The sequence below is a fragment of the Chinchilla lanigera genome, unplaced genomic scaffold (assembly GCF_000276665.1).
Source record: "Chinchilla lanigera isolate Chin_1 unplaced genomic scaffold, ChiLan1.0 scaffold00057, whole genome shotgun sequence".
Classification (NCBI taxonomy): domain Eukaryota; kingdom Metazoa; phylum Chordata; class Mammalia; order Rodentia; family Chinchillidae; genus Chinchilla; species Chinchilla lanigera.
The window spans coordinates 2,108,330-2,127,622 of record NW_004955458.1 but is presented as its reverse complement, the minus strand read 5'-3'; the positions used below and the strand labels follow the sequence as shown (position 1 = coordinate 2,127,622).

Sequence of the window (19,293 nt, the reverse complement as noted above, 5' to 3'; positions counted from 1 at the left end):
GCCCAGGTTGTAGTTCCTGTTCCACTTCAAGTTACTTCTGGTCTCTTACAAACAGCTGGTCACTGGGATGCATAGCTGGTCACTATGATGCACATTATATAAACCAATCCCCAGTTGACAAGCCATTCTGCTTCTGTATTTCCTGCTTGCTTATCCCATATAAGCCCTAGAGCACCAGGGATAGGGGCCTGATATTTTGGAAATGATTCTAATCAGTGCCTATTGATGTAAAATAAATCTGCTTCCAAATCCTGAGTGTTATTTCAGTGTTTCTGCTTGCTGTTGCATCTGGTACATCAGCAGAGAAGACCAACTGTGCTGACATCTTTGGTCACTGGTCACGGCCCTCACATAGATGGAACATGGATCTCTACAAGTCCCAGTGGGAAGACACACCCTCAAGACATCGCAAATCACCTAGGAGGTCTGGAAGAGGGTTCCTGGCTCTCCACTTGAACAATTCACATCAGACTCCAAAGGGAGAAGGACGCAATCTGTCTCTTTGTCTGACTGTCTGCCTACCTGCCTGATTCCAGTAAGATCATTGGGGTTACCCCAGTTTGTCAGTCTGTCGGTCCTGCTCAGTTTGAGCAGAGTTGGCTCAACTCTTGTTAGTTAAAGCCACCCTCAAGGAAAAGGGGGTTGGAACGTTTAACCTCTGAGCACCCACTGGGTGGCTGGGTGAGTGGAACAGACAGTGTAGAAACAGCCTGCTCTGTCTGGGCACCAAGACTGGGAAGCACTGCTCACAGTGGCTGACTGGGTCCTCACCCGTGGTTCCATGGCAACCAGCATATGGCATAACGGAGGTCTCGCATCCTCTTAGCTAAGTCATGCCTAAGCTCCCATGAGGGGCACGACCAGGCAGGCATCTGAATGGTCTCTGTCTGAGAGGCGTTCACCCTTTGTCTGTTGCACCATCAGTCGAGGGAACAGAACACACACATAGGAAGTCAGAGATGGGAATTAACTAGTCAAAACTCAGTCCCTGAATGCAGGAGAAGGGCTTTTATGGAGTTAAAAATGAAACCAAAATGTTCCCTCTATTTCAAAGGGAAAAAGGAAAATAAGGCCCATTCTTCCTGAGAGTCCCACCTTGGCATCCTCATCAGCTGCTGCAGTTGCTGTCCAGTTTTACCCGCTGCTCCTGACTCCTCTATCTCCAGCCAATTGAACTGGTTCCAGCTAGCCACTGCCTGCATTCTGCCATAGAGGACCCCCAATCTTCTGCTTCATGGCTACGACTATCCTGGTCAGATGGCTTCAGGCCAGGGATATAGCTCAGTGACACAGCACCTGCCTGGAAAGTGCAAGGTTCTGAGTTCAAGTCCCGGTACCACACACACACAAAAACTTGTAATCCTGGTCAGATGTCTTCATCCAATGCCCATCCAAGATGACTGTTAGCAATTACTTCTGAATCTATTCCACACAGAAATGTCATTTTGACTGAGGAAAAATTGGACTGTCAGCCCTGACAAATGAGTTGCACCCTGTTGGACCTGAATAAATAGGAGAGACTGAGTTCTATCACATTGGGCCCCCAAGAGCCCACTGTCATTACAAAAGTCGGGGACAAACCTGTGACTTTCCTGGTAGACAATGGAACACTCTCTGCCTTCAAAAGTTCCCTCTGTCAAAAAGTTACCATCACTGAGGTGACTGGGACTCTTGCCTCTCACCCCTTCTGCCAGGCACAAACTTGCAGCCTGAGAGGACATCTCACAAAACATGAATTCCTGTATAAGCCAGTTGCCATACTGCTTCTGAGAAGAGACCACCACTTCAAGTTAAAAGCAAGTGTTTCCTTTGCACTAAGCCAGTCAGCCTCCCTCTTGTTTAACCCTGAACTTTCAACTTCAACTGTTCCCTGAGAGGAAGATGACTCCTGCATCAGCCTGAGACAGATAACCACAATCCTGAAGTTCTGAAAACTCTCCTCCCAGAGGTATGAACTAAAGACTCGCCTCCAGGCCCGGCCGTCAACCATGCCACCTCTCCAGGACCTGCCCCCACTGCTGTCAGATGTCACAGGAAGCACAAACAGGCTTCCAGCCTCACATCAGCCTGATAGAGAGTTGATCACCTTGGGCAAGGTCTCCGTGCTGTCAGCAAAACAGCCATCACCTTCCACTCGGAGGTTCCCAGTCCCTACACCCTTTTTGGACTATTCTAGATTTTGAAGATGCTTTTCCCTGCTTGTGAGTTGCTCCTCTAAACCCCTTCAACCGGGAAGATCCTGAGGTAAAAGGCCAGCTCACTTGGACTCAATTGCCACCAGGGGTTAAGAGCTCTCCCACTATTTTCAGGGAGGCTCTAACAACAGATTTGGCCAAGCCGCCAGCACATTTTCTCTGAGGTTTCTCTGTCACTTCCAGCTCCAGTATAGTCCCCCAAGCAAACAGTATAGACTGTCAATACATCTCCTGTCTGCAAAGCCAGTTCAAAATCTCTGAGCTGTCAATGTCACCATGATTTCCCTCCATGTACATTGCCTCAGTCTTCTGCCACCCATAGCCTTCTGGTTCACCTGTCTGGATGTAAAAAATGCCTTCTTCTGCCTTCAGTTGGCTCCCATCAGCCAGCCCCTCTTTGCAACCGACCTGAACTCAGCCTCCCAGAGGTTCAAAAACTTCTTGCCTCTTTAAAAATCATGATTAATACACTTCCAAGCTGCCTGCTGGAAAGGTACAAAAGCTCTGCTGCAATATCTAGCAGAAACTGGTTACAAAAAACAAACAAAAAAAACTCCATAAATATTTTGGAGCTTCTGGCTTCTAGAAAATTTGAATCCTTAAGTTATAAAAAAAACAATGATACTTACTCAGACTGTCAGCCCCTGGAAGTGCCTGGCAGCCTACCTGTGCAAATACTTAGATCTGGTTGCTAGGGGCTATCTCCTGTTTTTGTCTCTATGCCCTAGTAGTCATTGTAGTTCTGATTAAGAAATCTGATGAGCTCACCTTAGACCAAGACCTAAATGTCTAGGTGCCACATACTGTCCTGGGCTAAAAATGGACTCCCTGACAGATGCTGAGTATATCCTATTTACAGATGGAAGCAGCTCTGTTAGAAATGAAGTGTAATAGGCTAGATGCACTGTGGTCACCTTGGACAAAACTATTTTGGTCAAAACTCTCCTGCAGAGCTGATCTGCATAGCAGACTAATTCCTGCTGCTGTTTGGAAGCTTGCCAGAGATCTAAGCCCCCTCCATGGATCCAACTGACTGAACCAAAAAATATTACCTGGTATTCTTGGAAGATCAGAGCCAGATCTACTCCCACCATTTGTTCTGCAAGCTTAAGATACAGTCCTGGCATCCGTACCCCTGCAGCCAGCTCAGTCTTCAGTATCTCTGTCACCAGCCCCACCCTCCCATTCACTACCCGTACTGAGAAGACAATAAAATTTCATAGGGTCCTGCTGTAAAAAACCATCCCTAGGGGCCAGGGATATAGCTCAGTGGCACAAGCACCTGCCCCGCAGGCACAAGGTCCTGAGTTCGATTCCCAGTACCAAAAAAAAGAAAAAAAATTCTTAGATGATTGGCTTACCCTTGATCATTGGTAGTAACAATGGGCCTGCATTTGTAGCAGAGGTAATTCAAAAACTAGATTAAATAAAAATTACATACAATATACAGACCACAAGGCTCTAGAAAATTTTGAAAATAGCTTGTAACTTATAGAGAGCCCTTCTTGATCCTCACTGCAACCCAGGAAGATTGCATTTGTAATCCCATAGAAAAGTTATTGTAATTGTAATGAATTAATTCCAATCTACCACTTCCAGTGCAATCCACAGTGTAAAAAAAGACACAATAATATATCCAAAATGGTGGAGAATCAAGGGGGGTCTGAGTCCAGCCACAATGATGCCTATCCAGAACAAAGGCCTAGGACTGAACTTGGGCTTTATTCATTTGTGAAGAAGGGAGTGGCTTGAGGATGAGTGACTGTGAGAGTTGGGGGAAGTAGGTGAGTGCCATGAGCTGAGCTAGGTAGGAGGCCTGAAATCACCTCTGCAATATGCAGAGAGAAGAATATTCAGAAAGAATAATCTGCATAACACAACTGAGATGATATCTAATGTTTTGGGGTGGATTCTTCAGCTCTGATGTGTAATCTTTCAAGCTCCAGGAAGTCACAGCCTCTATCTCGAGGCTCCATCCAGGCTGACAGCATGCAGCATTGGCGTTTCATCTCATCTTGTCCCAGCTCACACAAGAGAACACGGAGTTGGGAGCCCAGAGAAACACTGCCTGCCATCTTCAAAGACTACCGTCAGCACCTCCGCTGGACAAATGTGCATTGCTTAAAGCCAACTGAAGGGATAAGGAAAGGTCCTAGCCAGCTCAGTACATGGAAATAGGGTCAGGCTCTGCCAAAATGGAAACAATTGCTCCTCTTTCAAGGAAAGTCACCCAGGTGGTCCTCCACTAACTCACACACACATAACCCAGGCATATATTAACTCCCTCTACAAGTGTCAGAAATCTAGCCTTATATCCACTGAAAAATTCACCTGGACAGCTCCTCCAAGGCTCACTCTGAAGAGACAATGCACTCAAAGCTGAGTCACTGAGTCACTGAGTCACTCTGGATGCTGACCAGTCCACACATGGCTGAACACTGAGGACTTTGTTCACAGGATTGCTCCATACTTACTCCCCTTGATTTTTATGTGTTTTCAGGCTCCTTGGCTAACTGTTGCTTCCCTGCCCTCTGTTAGGTGTGGTTTTTGTTAACTGACCTGGATTCTGCTTGCCCCAGTCCTTGCGTCCCAACCAGCCCTCTGCTAGCTGTGTTTTTCTGCCTTAAACTCTAGAGGTGGTTGCCCCAAGAGAATAGAATAATCAATCAATCAAACACTTGACCAAGATTTAATGAGCACCCAAGACACATTGGACACTCTTCTAGATCACTCTCTTGTCAGACTCAACTTAGGGGGAAACCCTATAATAAGGGAAACAAATCACAAACTCTGGGTGGAAAAACTTTCAGTCTTGGGGACTTTTTCCACCCTAAGATCACCGACAGCCCTAATGTTACTGCTTCTATTTGGGCCTTGCCTCAAGAGATCACATGTAACACACCCAGAAAAGATTTGCTGGGGAAAGTAAAAGAGGGGAGAAATATAGCACAAGATACCCCCTGCCCACGCCAGTATACTTCAGTTTGTTAGTTGCCCAGGTAATATAGTTCCCGCTACAGTTCCTGTTACTTTTGTTTCTTAGAAACGGCTGGTCACTATGATGCCTATTGTAAGGAGCAATCCCCAGTGGAAAAGCCATTCTGCCTCTCTACTTTCTGCTTGCTTATCTCATATAAGCCTGAGAGCGCCAGAGATAGGGGCCTCATATTTTGGAAGTGATTCTGATCAGTGCCCATTGACATCAAATAAATCTGCCTCCAAATCTTGGGTGTGGTTTCAGTGTTTCTGCTTGTTGTAGCAAACAAAGGTACTTAAAAGGACTTATGAGACTCTGTGCCTTTTGACCTCTCACCCTCACATCTCTCTGATGTGCTCTTTCCCCACCTTTTGGCTTGCACGCTCCACTCCAGGATCACATGTCCTTAAATTCAGAAACCCTAATCGTGACTCAGGACATTGGCCCTTGCTCCTTTCTTAGCTAGAAATGCTCTTATCCCAGGTATTCACATACCCCCACCCTCATCTCTTACAACTGTTATCCATATCCAGAGTATATTCACATTAAATTAGGCTGCATCTCTAGACAAATTTCACTATTAAAAACCCATACTTTTTTGAAGGGGAAATTTTGTAAGTATGTATATAGCTAACATAGTTGTACTACTGTCTTCTATTGCTCTACAGAAAGGAATGGTTAATGATTGCTTGTTTGATTAATCTTGTATGTCTCTATTTGTTTTCTTGAGAAACCACTTTGAAGATATCAATAAGTAATACAACAACCATTGCTAATTTCCTATGACTTTGTCTGTAACTCTGTTTTGTTTGTATTGTTCTTATGCTATTTTGTAAATGGATGTCTGTTTGTTAATATGTTTTCCTTCTTTTATTTCTTAAAATAAAAAAATAGAGGAAAAAAAACATTCTTTTTTAAAATTTATGCCACTTCCTCAGTGGGTTTTTCTTCCCAGCCTAAATCAATCCTCGGTCCTTATTTTTTTTAATGAAAGAAACACTTGTCTTTTATCTCTATCATAACACTTATTGTATGCAGCAGCGTTACTATTAATACTGTGTGTTTATTTCTCCTATAGAATGCAAGCTCTTCTCATGCTGAAAAATTGTCTGACTCTTCAATGAAGTCTTTGCAACAAAAATGTATACATTTATGTTAGACATTGAATGGAACTATAGCTATCTCAGCAATTCTCTCACTCTTGATATCATTGCATACATTTTTATTATGCATCCTTGATAGTCATGCACTGACCAAGCACTAGGGATCTAGTAGGAAACTTGGGTGATGAGGTTTTTTCCCAGTTATATCACGGTATTTATATTTAAATAAAAACTAGAAAATTAAATTTCACAACTGTTCTTCAAACGTGGAGGAGAAAATCTAGTATATAAAGTTAGGATATTCTGCCTTGTTTTCATCCTGTATGAAAATCTTCTTAGCAGGGAAACATGATTTCTCTTAGCAAGAAGTCCTTGTGGAGAATTTACCTTTTATCTCTTATGCCTGCCCATGTTTTATATCTTCATACTTCTTTCCAAGTCATTTCTTCCACAGCAATATCTTCCCTATATCATCACTCTTTTAATTATTATTATTTGTTATTGTGGAGTTAAAACTTAATCAGTCCCACCACTCACAACTTCTGCTGTACCAAGAGTTAATTATCTGCTATGAGTTGAATTTTGTTCTCCTCAAAAAACACACTGAAGTACTAACCCTTAACACTAAAATGTGGCCTTATTAGAAAACAAGGCTGTCACAGATGTAATTAGTTCAGATGAAGTTATATTAAGGCAAGATGAGCCCTAGTCCAATGTGAATGGTGTCCTTTCAAGAAAACAGCAGTATAAAGATAAAAACAAAGAGAAAGAATGCTTTTTTAGGGACAGATGATTCCAGCAATGTATTTACCAGCCAAAGAACGCCAACATTGCTAGCAAACCTCCAGAAGCTAGAAAGGGCAAGGAGTTTCTCTGTAACCTTCAAGAGGAAGGGTATTCAGGGGACAGTTCCTCCATACTCCATGCTCTGTTAGGGAAGCCCAAAAAATAAATACAGTGCTCCTCCTCTCTGGTCACTTTGCTCCCATTTTTTAATCATCTACGCACCCAGACTGAGTTCCTCAAAGGAAGGACATGTGCCTATTCCTTTACATGAAGTCCTCTCTGGAACAATGCTTGATATGTGCTACATGGACAAATAAATGGCCAGAGAGGCAGAGGAGTTTGCTGACTACACGGGTTAACATCGGAGATACCAGCGGAGGTTTGATTTTGTTTCTAGCAACTCTGTGGCCAGAGTTTTTCAATGTAATGCTTGGAAAATTTTAGATTCTCCCTCAAACACATTTCCAAAGGAATTAGTCGCACTAGAGTAGGACGATTATTTGTGGGAGAGATTCCTACAGGAAAATGTGAAGAGGAAACCTGTTAGGAAAGGAAAGAGTCCTGGCTGATGCATGTATGAAGTGGGTCTTTCTCTCTCTCCCTCTCTCTCTCTCTCTCTCTCTCTCTCAGCTAAAAAGACATGAATTTTTCTCCAGAAATAAAACATCCTTCTACTTCTCAGGACTCTTCCCCAGCTACTCCCATCTTATCCCTCACCTTGGAGGTAATGAAAGTGCTGTGCCTTCCTTGTCTCTCTGTGGTTCATCTTCCTGCCCAGCAGTCCTCACCTCATTTAGCTTTGTGAACAATTTTTCAAGATTTCACTCCAGGGTCATCTCTTCAATAACATTTCTTCCAGCTCCTACACTACACCCTGCTCAGACTTCCTGATCTCTGTACTTCTACGCATATTTATACCCACAAGGCCCTGATCTCTTTGAAAGGAATTTCGCCTTTCCATTCCCTAGCACCTGTCTTGCTGTGTGGTGTATTGTACATGTACAGTACACGTTCGGAAAGAAGTGAAGAAAACTTTCTGTATAAACAAATTGAAACTCACTATGTTCCATCCATGAATAAAGAAAGCAATGCTGGCAGATAGACTTTGAAAGTGTTCTCTAAGAAGAAATAGCTTTGTTTTTCATGGGAGACAGAAGTGAAATAATTCCGCTATAATCATTGCTGGACATACGGCAATGAATATTTGGAGGAAAGACCTTAAGGTTGGGGGAGGAAGGAAGAACCAAGGTGTCAGGAGAAGCTCATTCTTCAGAGAGCCGCGGGTCATTCTCTCTTCTGTGGCTTGACGATGGTGGTCAGGCCCAGCTGAGCCGAGCAACAGGAAAATGGATGGGATTGAGGAGATCCTTTGAGTAAATGGGATCCTTTGAATGGGATCTTCTCCCATTCTGGTGTAATCTAATTCAAGGGGCCCAGATTGGTTGGAGAGAACAAAACCATTCAGGCAAGAAGAGTCAAATATCCTCGACAAATATTGGCAGTGCTCATTTACTCTTTATTGGCCCCGTACCCCAAAGGTGGGGAAAGACAATTCTAGCCCAGAAAATATAATTAGTCGGCCTGCTGGTTTGAGCTCTAATTTAATCTGGGCAGCTGTGCCAGGAGCTTGTATTAGCATGACACTGGGAGGCGGGGAATATAATTATGGGGCAATAGAGAAGGGGAGGAGAAGTGGGGTTTTGACCAGTGTGTGTCTGTGCTGGAGGACTCAGGGGGAGTGGGTGAAAATGGAGGTGACGATTCCCTTGGGAGAAGGGGGAAGGAAAGGGGCTTCTGACAGTGGCCGGACCGTGTGACTTTAATTCTGCTTTTGAGAATGTGTAAGTGTGTGTGTGTGTGTGTGTGTGTGTGTGTGTGTGTGGTAGGTTAGGGAGGGATTTGTAGCTAGGGGCTAGTTCACTCTGCATGACAAAGGTGAGCTTGAGAGTTGATGGATGGACCTTGCGGTTACCCTGAAGGAGGAAATAAGGGGTGTTAGACAAGGTTATGGTTGAATCTAGAGGAAAATATTTTCCGACACTTTCTCATCAGGACAACTTTAGTGGGACAAGCAGAATAAGGATTTGAACTCTGTACACCCATTATCTCCTTTTCTGTTTAAGGCAGAAGAATTGTGATTAAAATATGCACATTAAGTGATTTCATTCATATAGAAAAGCTACCAGCTAGTAATTGACTTCCCGAGTCCTTACTTTGTGCTGAGCTCTGGTTAACTATGCAGCTTAGACTTAGTATCTTAAGGAGCTTTTCTAGGGGCTGGGGATTTAGCTCAGTGGCAAAAGCGCTTGCCTGGCAAGCACAGGGTCGTGAGTTCAGTTCCTGGTACTGGAAGAAAAACAAAAAACAAAAACAAAAGAAAATCAAGCTTAAGGAGCTTTTCTAAATCTATATAAGGTATTATAAACACTCATTTAACAACTGAGGAAACTGAGGCACAGAGACATTAAATGAAATGCCCACAGTCATGTTAGCTAGTAAGTGTTGAAGGTATCCTCCAATATCAGGCTCTAAACACTATGCTGTTACTAAGCAACAATCCAAATAGGTATTATCCTCTGCATTTCTATATGAGGCCACTGAGGCTCGAAGTGGTACTGTGGGTTACTCAAAGCGGGACCTCGTGTCAGAACTGGAAATGGAGTTGGATCTCATACAAGCATGCCTTGTGTAGAGGACATATGGCAGGAAAAGACAGGATACTGTTCGCCAGGGAAAGACCTGGACACCCAGAAAGAAACTAATGGAAACCAGGTTTCTTCACACTCCAAGCAGTGCTCTTTTCACTATTAGTGACAAGTGTGATAGCAGCTGGCTTCTTGGCTCAAGGACAATGGCCAAGGTGACACACGAAGCTTTACATCCCCTTGCTTCACGCACACACCACTTTGACAGGGGCACTATTGTCCCGCATTAGACAAGAAGACAGCCTTCAAGACGGTGCAGCTTGCCCAGACTCAATGAGCTGGTTAACGACAGGGCAGGGATTCAAATCCAACAACCCAGGCTGTCCTCGGTGCCCCCTGGGAAGCACAGCGCTCCCCTGGCATCGTTACTTACCTCCCTCCATGCCCTCAACAGACCTGCAGGCTTCCTCTACCCTGTGAGGTGACAGAACACCTCAAAGTTCCACGGAGATCTTTCTCCATGTCAGGCCTAAGTCAGTGACACTCAAATGACTTCTGAGGAGACCAGACCGAGGACCTATAGAGATAAGTTGGGGATCACTTTCTTTACCTGCAGTGAACTTTCTCTGTGACTTTCAACCTTTGCCCTCTTCTGCAAGCATCGACAAAATCATTCTCTGCTCTCCGCTAGCTGCCTCTTGCCTTATAAGAAAAAGCAGAGAAGATGCCCAGTTTTGCCTTTGCTTCATACTTTGCGATTCTGTTACTTTTTCAGCCTTCTTTTTTTTTTTAGGCAAAGGCCACCTCTGAGCCCTTAAGAGCACCTAGGAACAAGTGGGGAAGCTTTCCTCCCCCTACGGAGGAAAGGAGGCGCCTCTGGAAACCTGGGAGCTGGAGGAGCAACCCTCCCTGCTCTCTGGTCCTGCTGGCTCAGCTGCTAGACATCTGCCCTACCCCCAAGGGTGGGTCTTCTCTGGGGTCCCTGCCAGCCTCCTGGGCTCTGGTGAGAGGCACTAAAAAGGGCACAGATGTGTTCCGCATCCTGAAGCCAGTGAGCATCGTGGGACAGCTCCCGGCTCGCATCCAGGGAGCCAGAGGAGGAGTCACGACTTCACGGTCTCACTCCTGATGCCCACCACCGCTGCTTTCGTTCCCTTCCTCTTCTCCCGCGCTCCCCCGAATCCTCTCCCCTCTCCTCAAGAGAAGACTATAGAAGCTAAAATTGGAGCTCTTGACCGAAAGACTACAGGCTTGGTTTTCTCACTCGCAGTGTGGGTATTTGTAGCTCTTCATCTACAAATAGGCAAACGGTGCTTATTTTATGTTCCCTACAGGTTGCTGGGAAAATATGTGTATATTTAAAAACTGATTGTGTCAGTTATGAGACGATGACAGGGCTGCTCTTAAAATTATTGCTGCAATCAGTGGAGATATAGAGCAGAAAAAAATGGTACAGCTTTCAGAATCAGAGAGACAAGGAATAAAATCCGGTCTTTCAGTGAGACTGCTGGATCTCAGTTTGTTTAGCTGTGTAGTAGGAATTATAATGCATGCCTTGAAAGATGGCAATAAAATTTAAATGCTAGGATGTCCAGTGAGTCAACTAGAAGATAGAGAAGTTGTCAGAGTTTAATAGACATATGATCTCATTAATGTAATACAGCTTTACAGTGTTAAAAACATATTTGTTCGCTCAAAGATCCTGATGTTCCCCAAATCCAGTACAGAGGTGCAGGTCTCTGATGTTATCATCCCGCTGGTTGTGCCTTGCACCAGCTACCTGCCCAACTGAGCAAATACAACCAGTCTGATGGGAGACTGGGCTGCACCAGCCCAGAATAAGAGCGTCCCTCCCCCAGTTTATGGAGATTGTTATATGTTAAGATCAAAGTAAGAGTCCTGCAGTAAGTTAGAACTTTAGTATAGAGTTGCTGGGAGAATGAAGGAAGACAGCACAGTAATTAGAGACAGTAAAATCACACACACACACACACAAACACACACACATACACACACACACACAGCTTCCAGAGTGCTTTGTCTAAACATGGCTCTGATTTTATCCCACTCAGCTCAGTATATTTTTTATGCCTTTCCATTGTTAAGAAAATAAAATGCCCAAACTAGTGCGTGCAGGTTGAGTTTGATACGGAATAGAATGTTTACATTGTTTTAAGTATTTTAAGCTACTTAATAATTTGAAAAGGGAAACTATAACTTTATAGGAATAAAAAAGGAAAGTACCACATTATGTTCCCATGCTCTTCCTCACGTGGTGCCCTCAGGAAAACATAGCATCACGGACAGCAATGCTGACAAAATCCCCTACCCAAGCTTGATTACAAGCACTGCAGACAAAGCAAACTGAGCGAGTCTACAGAAGGGAAGCACTATACTCTTCAAAACTATATACGTCATGAGAGATAAAGGAAGAAGGAGGGAAAACTCTTGATCAAAGAAGACAAAAGAGAAATTAAAACTATATGCAGAGTGTGATCCTGCAGATTACTATAAATATAATAAAGTCTGAACAATCTATACATTAGATCTTGATAAAAGTTAAATTTTCTAATTTTGTTGATAATGCAATAGTTATAAAAAAAAAAAAAATCACTGCCCTTGGTTTCCGGTAATAGTAAGAGGCGTAAAATTTACAGCATAATCTCCAAAAGTTCAGGCAAGAAAGTGTAATAAAGAAAAATATTTAACAGTTATAAGTTGGAGTGACAGCCAGGCATGATGGCACACACCTGTAATCCCAGCACTAGGGAGGCTGAGGCAGGAGGATCATTGTGAGTTCAAGACCAGCCTGGGCTACAAAGTGAGCTCAAGGTCAGCCTGAACTGGGAGACTCTGTCTCAAAAAAAAAAGTTGGAGTGAGAGGTGTACAGATATACAGAAGTTATCTTTACTGTTCTTACAACTTTTTTATAAGTTTAAAATTATTTGAAAATAAATATTTAATAATCAAAACCATTCAAAACATTCAAGTAATTCTTGAAAATGAAATCTGGCATTTAAGTCATTCTTAGCTCTACACTCAGTTTATGTTAATTTTCTTAGATTCTATTCCCTCTTTGCCATTAAAAAAACTTTCAATATAACTACAGTGTTGAATATAATTAAACAATTATATTAGAGTTTATTTTTACAATTACAATTATTTTACAGTTATATTACAATTATATTACAGTTTATTGTTCTCACATATATCCTAAACTTTACCATCCTGGAATTTATGCTACTTAGACCTGTCAGTTAGACAGTCTTTTTGTCCTTAAACTTTTGAAATCCTCTTCAACCCTGGCCGTCCTTAACTAAAAATGAGCAATTGAAAGGGAAATATCTCAGTTGCCCATTTAGTTCTAAATCCATCCAACCTTCTGTGATCCAAATCAGATAAGCTGGGGTGGTCCAGATGTTCCCAAACTGGGTTATTTCTGTTTGGGTTAAGTCAACCTTCTGGGTAGCTGACTGCGCTCAGGGTCACCTGTTTCACAAGCTCAGAGAATGGGAATAGGCTGCCACCTAGTGGTTCGTAGCGGTTCATCAACGTAGGGGGAGCGTCTGTAAAAGGTGGGAAAACTCAAACAGGCATAGTCTCATTTAATTAATCACAATATCCACTTTCTAGATTTTAAGGATTTGGGTTAATACATGTTTATCATTTTATATGCCAATATAGTGTGTTACTATTATTCACATAATAAATGATAGCAGCTATTATTAGAAACACCGCAGGACGCTAAAAGAAACTTCATGACAATTTATTTTCATCTCATCCTTTCACAAGTAAGGAATCTGCAGAACAGAAGAGGAACAGAGCAAGGCCTGACGGGCGGGCTATTGCTCCCCACCGAGAGGAGTAGAGCCCATGTAGACCAGAAGCCATGGGTTTGGTACGCACACAGCAAACAATGGACTCGGTGGTTGCGGACACTTTAAGTATTTAAATCTCACTCACGTGCATCGTCTCATTTGCTCTTCGTTTCTAAAGAGCGAAATGCGAGCTGCGGAGGAGGACTGAGGCAAGGACAGGTGCCTGAGAAAGCTGCGCCGCCTTCCCTGTGTCCCAGAGGCTCGCCTCTTTCCGCTTGGGTGGGGGTTACGCTTCAGTTTCACTTTCTCTAGTTTGTGAATCACTTCCTTTCAGATCCTCTCCCTGAGGTAGTCCCTCTTCTTTCCTCGCCCCCGTTTGTTCATCTTTCTTTCTCGAAGCCCGGCAAAGGAGGCTCTCCTGGAGCTGAGGCTCCTGCACGGCCCCCGACCCCCTTCTGATCTGAAAGCAGAGTTGTCCCACTTCCCCTAATGGACTGACAGGAAGGTCTCTGCAGAACGCTGCTCTCCAGTTCATCTATCGCTGGGCTCCGCTGCACACTTACTCCTTCGAGGTCGATGTCTGCTTTGCCCAGGGAGTCCCCGATTCCCTGTGGCCGAAGGGGTGCAGTCTACTTCGATGGTTCGGCCTCAGAGCCTCAGGGTCTCCCTTAGGGAGAAAAGAGACAAGAACCTCCTGGGTTCAGAAGCTTCCCTTCCTCTAGTCTGACTTCCCCGCTGTACCATACCCCAAACCTCCACCCCCAAATCGCCTCTCAGCTCTCACTGCTCACTGTCCTCTTCTCCCTTGTACCACACACAGAGCAGCCTCCAGATTCTTTGCGTTCTTGTACTTTTTAATGCTTGCCCTTTTTACGATTTTAGAGTGCAAGGCCTAAAGAATCCCGTTTTAGGTGTTCCTTAAATCTTTGAAATCGCTAGGCCTCTGACACCTGTTCCATATTTCCTCCAAAACTGCTATGATCCGAGTGGTCTGGCCCCTCAGTTGTCCAATGCATACATTGAAATGTTAATCCCCAAGGTGATGGTATTAGAAGTTGGGGGCTTTTGGAAGATGATTAGGTCATGAGGTCAGAACTCTTATGAGTGGGATCAATAACCTTACAAAAAGTACCTCACAGAGCTAGCTTTCCCTGTCCACCATGTGAAGACGCAGGGAAAAGACAGCTATGCGCAAACCAGGAAGCAGCCCTTCCCCAAACACTAAATCTTCAGGGAACCTTGACCTTGATTTTCTCAGCCTCCAAAGCTGTGAGAAATACATACCTGTTGCTTGTAAGCCACCCCCTTTATTTTATTTTTGCTATAACAGCCTAAATGGATTAGGACAGTTCCTACCCACCTTAAATATTCTCTCACCCCAAAATTTTTCATTCCTCCCTTTCTCCTAATGACCAGTTATATCACTGTGATTTATGAGTATTTGCTTTACACCAGGTACGTGGTATAAGAAAGAGCCCCACTTGAAGTCCTCTTTTCTTCTAGGCAGGAGAACAGATTAAGAACAATTTCCACATTTCTTAGTCCTCAAATCCATACAGTTGCTCAAGGGCCCCTAACTCCCATCCTACTAACTCCCCAGATTGTTCATTTCCCACCGCACTTACACCCTCATCGCAGGGCCCCAGGCTCTGCCCTCCTCACCATCCAAATCCCACTTGAGACCTCTTGGGAGCCCTGTCCTTACGAGTGAACGGGCTTCATCAGAAGCAAGGTGGAGCGCAAGCTTAGCAGGCAGTTGAACAACGCCGAGCTCACGGCCTCCCAACCACTGCGCAAACGTGCGTTCATTGTTCACTCTGAAGAAGACAGAACCGAGCCGCTGTAATGGAGGACAACTTTCCTGAAAGGAACTTCTCTATGACCAGCAAAGAAACTGGGAAATATAATACTTTCTCTTCTAGGACAGTCACAATTTATAACAGCTTATGAAAATCTCCAAAAGCCGTGCCCTAAAGAAACCAACTTGTCTTCTGTTAATCCTTCGAAAAGAGTAAGCTGAGAAATAATACTGTAAGTTATTTATCTTTACCTCCACCACCACACACACATGCACACACACACACTCTTGGGTCTAGTCTACTCCTGAGTTCCAGAAAGAACCCAATAAAACATATTTGAGCAAAACTATGATCCAGATCTCTGAAATGTGCCCTCTGTAAGCCTGAAAGAGAATGTTCTTTGTTCTGCTGGACTTAGGAAAGATAGGGTTGGACAGAAGGAATAACTTTCCTTCACTGAGAGAAGTGATTCAGGAATGCAGGCATGCTAGAAAAGTGAAAGGATTCTATTTCTTAGGATTGTTTGCATCCAGAATATAGCAGAGAGAAGGACAAAACAACCTGGGCAGACCCTATTCTGTCAAGAACATTCAGCAAAACCTTGACATTTTGAACTATCACCTTTTCCCACTGGACTATGTGTTCTCACCCCACTTTTTAGCCTTTGGTAAAGGGAGGAGACATTCACTTTAAAAATCCCACCTCAGCAGTCTGAAGGAATAGAATCCTTAAAAAGGAGCTCTTGCAAATGCGAGCATCTGAGAGCTGGATGGAAGCAGATGACTTGCATCTGGGCCTAGGAAGAGGGGCCCAGCTGCTAGGCAGAGAGGGGCCTCTGTACACAGCTTCTGTATCCTGGGGCGGCCTCTCTGGACAGCTGTCCTGGCTCTGCCCCAGGTCTGGGCAACCCGCCAGCTGAGCTCTGTTTTCAGCTTCAGAACTTAGGGCCAGCCCCGTCCATCTGTTTGATGGGTGCATCCATGTTCAGAAGCTCTTCTGAATTATCACAGTTCTCAGGTTAAATGTCTAGAGAACAGTGTCCCTCCAAAGCAGTTTTACTTTGTTTTGCAATGGACAAGAGCATTTTAGAAATATTTTTATTAACTTCACAATGATCTCTTACCAAATATTTGTCACGTAAAATTTTCATTGTCCATAATGAACTATATGTAGTTAGAAAAAGGTGGAAAAATAGTTTGTGTAGATGTTATAGATGTCTAAACCAAGAGAACATTACCAAATATTCCCCTGTTTGGCAGGAGACTGATCTTCAGTAAATTAAGTGACTATTATGTGACTAGTGTTAAAGTCAGATGGTTCCTTCAGTGTTTTTGCTAAGCTCCATGGGAAAGCCACCTTAGAATGACAAACTGGCCATGTGACAAGGCACCAAACTGCTGGATCACATAGGTAATGAAGAGCTCACTCGGTTATCTCAGTGTGAGAGCTTTTATTTTTAGCCAAAGGAAAAATTAACACATATCTCATTAAAAACTTTCTGAAATCCTGAACTACATCTACTACAGAAAGGGCCAATGATTATGGTTTTAAGAAACACATAGAAAACATAGTCAAAGAAGTTTGTGGGCTGCTGATATAGCTCAGTGGCATAAGCGCTAGCCTGGCAAGGCTGAGGTCATGGGTTCGATTCCTGGTACCAAAAAAAAAAAAAAAAGAAGCTCATGTCATCAAAAATATAGAGGCACTTAATGTTTTCCAAGGCTGACAGGAGGGAAGATCAGAGGGGGAAGCATTTCTTTTTTTGATAAAATAGCCAAAAACAATGTTCTTTTTATTAATAAAATAAATTACCTCTGAAATGGCTTCTTTAATGATAGATATATAGCACATTGGATAAGTTAAAATACTATATTTCGAGGGCCTTCAAAAATAGCTGTTATTTGTTGAACTTTTGCCTTGATTGCTTTACTCCTTTGCATTTAGAACAGTTATCCTCATTGTGCAAGCAGGTAAACTGAGGCTTAAAGATGTGTTCAGAACTACAGAGCCAGTCAAAGCCAAAGTCTGATCCCAAAACCTGCTCCTCTAAGTATGAATTTATCAGGGTTCAAAAAATGATGGGATTTTGGCCAGGACAAAATATTCCTTGTGCTGTACCATTTCATGCTTTCAAAGGTACTGAACCTCTTTGGCCTCCAACAACTAAACACCAGTATCAGCTTCCCATCACTATGAAAATGAAAATTCCTTCACATATTTCTAGGTTGCCCATAGAGATGACATTCTCTATATCTAAGACACATCAAACATAAATGTTAAAAATATGAATTCCAGAAATTAGAGTTAAAAGAGACTTCAAGCATTCCATTCATTGAATTTTATATTTAATGCATGCAGAAGAGTCATGAAAAGAATGAGGGTGTGTTAGTTTTAGTTATTTTACTTGTTCTCTATAGTTAGCATTTAAAATTTTTATTGGATGTTTTCTTCTACATATAAAGGAACGTAGTTGGAGAGGATGTAGATATTTGAGAAAGACAGAAAAAGAGAAAAGAATTATTGTTTTCCTTATAATATACTTAAGAAAACAATAAAGGAGCTTAATTTGCCAAACAAAAACTTTTCTTCGTCTTCTTTCCACTTCAGCTATCCTGTGGATATTCAGTAGAAATGTCTGATTGATGAGTGGGAATGGAATTTGGGAACATGATAAAAAGAGACCCATATGTGATTACAGCCATAAGGTTAGAAACAAGAGAATGGGTGTGTGAAAATCCATCGCATGTAGCATATTAGAGGAGTGCCTTAAAAAATATCATGATAAATATAAGTAAATATTGCGCAGAAGGCAGCAGGATAAAAATCAGGAAAGAGAGGGAGAGAGATCTGCAACAGCACAACATCAAACAAAGAAGAAAGTGTATCAGAAGACACTGGAGGCAGAGACAAGCTCAACAACCCTGAATGCCACCCAAAGGTGAAAGTCAGCCTGGTGTCTTGGTTATTTTTCTCTCGTTGCTGGGACAAAACACCTGATGCCCAAAATTAAGGAAGGAAAGGTTTATTTAGTTCATAGTTTGTGGAGGTTTCAGTTCATACTCAGCTGGCTCCAAGGCAGAGTGGCACATGGCACAGGGCAACCGTTCACAGAAGATAGCAAAGCAGCAAGAGCAAAAGGGAGGAGGACAGCAAGCAGCTTCACTCTCTCTTACATACGCAAACTATCCACCCCAGGATGGGTGTAGCACTCGCACCCATAACCCCAGCATTGGATCATGGATCAATCATGAACTCTAAAATCCCACCCCATGACTGCATGAGGCTTTGGGGGGACATCCAGAACCAAATCATAACAGATGGGAGAAATCTTCTAGAGTTTAATAAGATTTCTTGGAACTGGAAGCCAGTAAACTGAATACAATCTGAGGTGTAACAGATTTTTAAAGTACAGCTTTAAAAATTCCTTAGGAAAGTAGCCATTTACTTTAAAAAGCAAAACTTCAGAGTACCTTGAACATAAAAACAATGTGTTAAGAAGTTAACACAGAAAAAAGTTGCTTACAAGTAAGTATGCAGTACCTGAAATCCAACTTCTGGATAATTTTCCAGAGTGTGAAAGAATTATGAAATTACGCTCACTCTGGCCCAGACAGGGCACCAAGCATCTTCACTGAAACATACGTGAAATGATTTTTGCAAGACAGAGAATTTCCATCTCATCGCTCCTCCTGAGACAGCAGTGGGATTCTAGCTATACAGGAGGAAGACTTTCCCAAACTTACATCATTCACTGGACTGTACCTTCCCTCATCAGGAAGAGATCCCATAACGCTTTGGAAGGATTCGGGCAGCTCTCTGAATGGAAAGGCCTCCTACTCGTGAGCTCAGCAGATGTTTTGTTCTTCAGCCTCCTGAGCCGGAGCAGAGGATGTGGCCGGGGTCGGAGGTGGGGCCTGTGCAGATGCCTGTGTAGATGTGTGTGTGTTCTCATTTCCGCTTCCCCTTTCA

The 19,293-nt window shown here is 43.2% G+C and overlaps 1 long non-coding RNA gene across 1 annotated transcript in view; it reads right to left on the bottom strand.

The window, feature by feature from the left end:
* LOC106149978 overlaps positions 1-19,214 on the bottom strand; it is a 26,316-nt gene extending 7,102 nt beyond the window's left edge. The window contains exons 1-2 of the long non-coding RNA XR_001236483.1: positions 19,068-19,214; positions 13,671-14,192 (exon numbers count right to left, since the gene is read on the bottom strand). This is a non-coding gene — a long non-coding RNA (uncharacterized LOC106149978). The remainder of the gene's footprint in view (positions 1-13,670; positions 14,193-19,067) is intronic.
* Between the last annotated feature and the right edge of the window lie 79 nt (positions 19,215-19,293).